We start from the raw sequence: 4,344 nt of genomic DNA on the forward strand, positions 1-4,344 counted from the left end.
AAGATCAGCACTTCCTCACCCAGCGGTGATCAGTTGCCAATAGTTCCTTGGCTAAGGTTGGGACTTCCTGCCCATTTCCCCAGTTCTATACTGGTTTTTATCTGATTGAGTTTGCATGGGTCTTGTGCATGCTGACACCATTGCTGTAAGTTCATATGAGCAAGGTCTCAGGAGCCTATGAGATTCTGTTTCCTTATGGTCAGGCATCACCCCTGGCTCTTACAGCCTGTCCACCCCCTCTTCCACAACGGTCCCTGAGCCCCGGGTGGGTGAGGTTTACTATAGGAGTCCTGTCCAGGGACACACACTCTGCAGTCTCTTGTTCTCTACACTTTGGCCAGTCATGGCCCTCTGTGTTCTTCACCCTCTGTTGTTTGAGAGCATCCCAATTGTTTTGAACCCACAGTGGGTACTTCTTATGCACCTTGGGGGTCTTCATGCACCTCTTTGGCCCCATGGTGTCTGGCAAGCGTGTGCCCTGATTTTTAGTGTCACTGGCTTTGCAGTTTCTACCTTGCAACATGACCCTTCCAGGAAAACTTGCCTGAGTGTTGGTCATCCTACAGTATTTCTGGTCCTCAGCTCTCTGCTGCCCTCTGTTGGGCCCTGCAGCAGGAGCCCTCTGCCTCACTATGGTGCAGTGAGTAGGAAGCACTCTCTAAGATGCCCCTTCACCGCACTGTTCCCTTTTTTCCTTTTCCTGTTCATTAAGTTCTTGTTGAGCATGTTTTATATGCTAATATCTACACAGGACTCTGGGTGTACAAAGCTGAATATCTGACTCCCCATCTCCTAGCACTCCACTGTCTAACAGAAAGGCAAACAATGATTAAAACAGGGCTTCAGAAGAGCCAGGTGAGGGACAGGAGAAAGATGGATACACCTGGGGAATGTGACCATCTGCCTTGGAGGGAGCGAAGGGAAGCCTCAAGAGTTCTGGCATTTGAACCGAGATTTAAAAGGATAGCCAGGAATGGGAAGATTGCCGGAGTCTAGATTTATAGACCTGGAGGGATGGAGAGGAAACCAGAAATTACATTTTGGTTGACTTAATAATGAGAGGACACTGTCATAGATGATTAAAATTCATACCATCTTTTCCTTGCAGCTTAAACACTGGGGTCTTTTTTATAGTTGTTCTGGCTTGTATTTAAGCATACAAATATCCAAGAAAAATAAACACCGTAATTTCTCTATTTTAATTCAGGCCAAGAAAAAGAATGAAATAGGATTTTATCTCTCTCTCTCTCTCTCTCTGTCTCTCTCTCTCTCTGTCTCTCTCTCGTTCTCCGTGATATGTTCTGCCTCTACAAAGCTGAGGAATTTTTTATCTTCACTTTGGTATTATTTGGAATTTATGTGCTACATACCATATAATAACAGTAAATATATTATTTCCAGAAATAGGTTTTGTTCTTGTTTCTGTAGGAACAAAAAATTAGCTCACTAACACTTCACCCCACAATTATGCTGTTCTTTCTCCAGAGCACACTGCTCATCAAGATAACTGACAGCTTCAATTGTTATTTGTAAAAATTTGACATCCAGGCTGGGCATCCTGCCTGCAGAATGGCACAGGCTGAGGATGAATGGTAAGTTAACGAGCCCATATACCCCCAACCCCCAGCATGAGGTACAGTAAACAGCATCTGGCTTGGTAACAGACAGAGAAACATCGAACTCCAGGGAAGATGAAATCATTGCATTCCTACCTGGATTAAAACAAAACAAAACAAAAAACAAAGATGGAGCATTCTCAGCTTGTCCCTTGAAGGATCATGTGTGTCCTCACAGATTACCATCTCCACATGGCCCAGCCCTGCCTTCCCCTTCCCAGTGTCCCCTCATACAATCTGGCCAGCAGCAGATGCTTCCAGCGTTAGTGTGGTTGGGCAGAGTTTATCGCTCTTTGGGTGGAAGCAGAACCTTTATGTCTCCTTAGCCGCTGAAGCCTCTAGGAAAGAGCTTGCTTAGCTGAGTCTTCTACCACCTTATGAACTTGTTGAAAGTATGTCAGAGGGACCTGTGTCTTCCCATCCACCTCTTTCTCTCCTTCCTAGAGTCCTCAGGCTGCGTGGGGGATCCTGACAGTCTTGTAGCATGATTCAGCCAGTCCTTCCTTAGGATCTACCTCTTTTCTGAACTACATCTGTAATTTTTTCTGACAGCATTGGGGGTTGAACCCAAGGCTTTGATCTTGCTAGATGTATTAATTCTTCTCAATGGCCACGAGAGAGTCCCTGATAAAAGCAACTTAAAGAAAGTAGAGTTGTTTGGCCTCACGGTTTGAGGGGATACAGTCCCCCATGGAGGCCAAAGCGTGTACCAGGGGCACCTCACTAACTCATATCTTGGTAGAACAGGAAGCAGGAGCAAGCACATCTGGGGTAGGAAAAGAACTGGGATATAACTCTCAAGGCCCGCCCCCCAAGGCTCCACAACCTCCGAAAACAGCCTCACCTGCCGGCTGAAGCATATGAGCCTGTTGGGGAAAGCTCATGTTCAAACCCTAATGCTAGGCCTGCACTCTGCCACTGAGTGATGTTCCCAGCCCTTCCGAAATAGCTCATTGGTAACTAGGAAGTGACATTAAAGTCGAGACAAAAAGAGCGAGATGTTATGAGATATCACAATTTCATTATTATTTCTTCTGGAGTCTGAACCCCACTGAAGTTAATGTGTAGAAATCAGAAGCAGACCTCCTGTGTAAGCTCCGTGTCCCAGGTGTCCAGGTGAGGATGCAGGCCTGTGGGATAGAGTTTACTGTCAGAGACCCAAGGCTTCTGTTATCCTGGAATACAGTTCTGGAGAAAGGATCTGTAGGAATCATGGATTCAAAATTTGCTTTAAAAATATTTTATTATTTTAATTTTATTTGTATGAGCGTAGTGCCTGCATGTATTTGAATGCTTCCATGTTGTGCAATGCCTGCAGAGGTCAGAAGAGGGCATTGGATTCCTTTGAACTGGGGTTATGGGTGGTCATTAGCCACCATGTGGGTGCTAGGAACCAAACACAGGCCCTCTGTAAGAGCAGACCGTGCCCTTAATGGCTGAGCCATCTCTCCAGCCCTGGACTCAAAAATTTGCATTTTTATAAATGGTGTATTAGTTCAGCCACAAGAAACAGATAAACATTTAATGACGGCTTACAAAAACCAGGCTTTTATTTTTCTTGTAGAAAATAGTGTTCAGCACAGTGACTCAGAAATACGAGAATCAACTGTTGGTTCAGGTCTTTGTCTGTTGCTTACTGCTTTTACCTCTGGGCTACTGTCCCTTTTCCTAAAGTCTAAACTCAGCCTTTCGCTGGTTCCTATCTGTCACGGCTGCAGGAAGGCTGCCTGAGCTTTCTCCCTCACGACCACGTTCAACAGAGGAGGGGATGGACGATGGTTTATGCTACACGTCTCCCTTCCATAGGAAAGCTGAATGGTCCCGAATGTCACCAGATGGCTTCCTCTTATTTCTCCTTAGCTGAAATTTGGTCTAGGGGAGCGAAAAAGTGGGGACTGGCTCTCCTGATGCCGTGCACAGTACTGAGGGGACATGAGCAAGAAAGGGGCAGGGCAGACATTGACAGGTAGTAGACCATGGCTCTGCAGATAGATAGCAAAGTAGTCAGCATTCAACCCTGGTGGACAGCACACTTTCAATAACACCCAGGTGGTACCAACAAGGAAGGCCGGAATCTCATGCTGACTGTTCTGATGATGAGGAGTAGATTGCCGAACAGGTAGTCTGACTTGTGTTCACCACCTTCGCCGCTGCAGCTGTTTTGATAGCCAGGGAGCGTCGTTCTAATGGAATCCATCTGCATTTCTTACATCATATAGTTTGAACTGACAGTATTGAATTCCACAGTAGATTCTTAGTATTTATCTTGAGACTTCCAAAGATTCCAGGTTGGGTCTGGTGCACACACCTGCAGTACTAATACTTGGGAGGTAGAGGCAGGAGGGTGGGGGTTTGAGGAGAGCCTGGGCTATATAGAAAATTTGAAGTTAGCTCCCTTCCTCTTTCTGTACCATCCATTTCCCTCCCTTTTCTTTCGTTCTGTTTTTAAAACACGTTTCCAGAAAACGGGGTGTACTAACATGCTGCACACACCCATGTCTTTATCCAAACACACCTGTATCTTTGCTATTCCTATTAAAATTTTTAAATTACATTTATTTACTTATTGTGAGTATGTATGTGTGTGGTGTGGGCATACTAAGGCATCTGTGTGAAGGTCAGAGGGCCACTCATGAGAGTCAGTACTCTACTTCCACCATATGGATCCTGAGGCTTGAACTCAGGTTGTCAGGCTTGGCTGCAAGCACCTTTACCCACTGAGCCATCC

The 4,344-nt window shown here is 45.6% G+C and overlaps 1 long non-coding RNA gene across 1 annotated transcript in view; it reads left to right on the forward strand.

The window, feature by feature from the left end:
* The first annotated feature begins 1,483 nt into the window (after positions 1-1,483).
* LOC115068509 overlaps positions 1,484-4,344 on the forward strand; it is a 4,797-nt gene continuing 1,936 nt past the window's right edge. Inside the window, exon 1 of the long non-coding RNA XR_003847859.1 lies at positions 1,484-1,592. This is a non-coding gene — a long non-coding RNA (uncharacterized LOC115068509). The remainder of the gene's footprint in view (positions 1,593-4,344) is intronic.

This window comes from Nannospalax galili, unplaced genomic scaffold (assembly GCF_000622305.1).
Source record: "Nannospalax galili isolate Female #2095 unplaced genomic scaffold, S.galili_v1.0 scaffold3952, whole genome shotgun sequence".
Lineage (NCBI taxonomy): Eukaryota > Metazoa > Chordata > Mammalia > Rodentia > Spalacidae > Nannospalax > Nannospalax galili.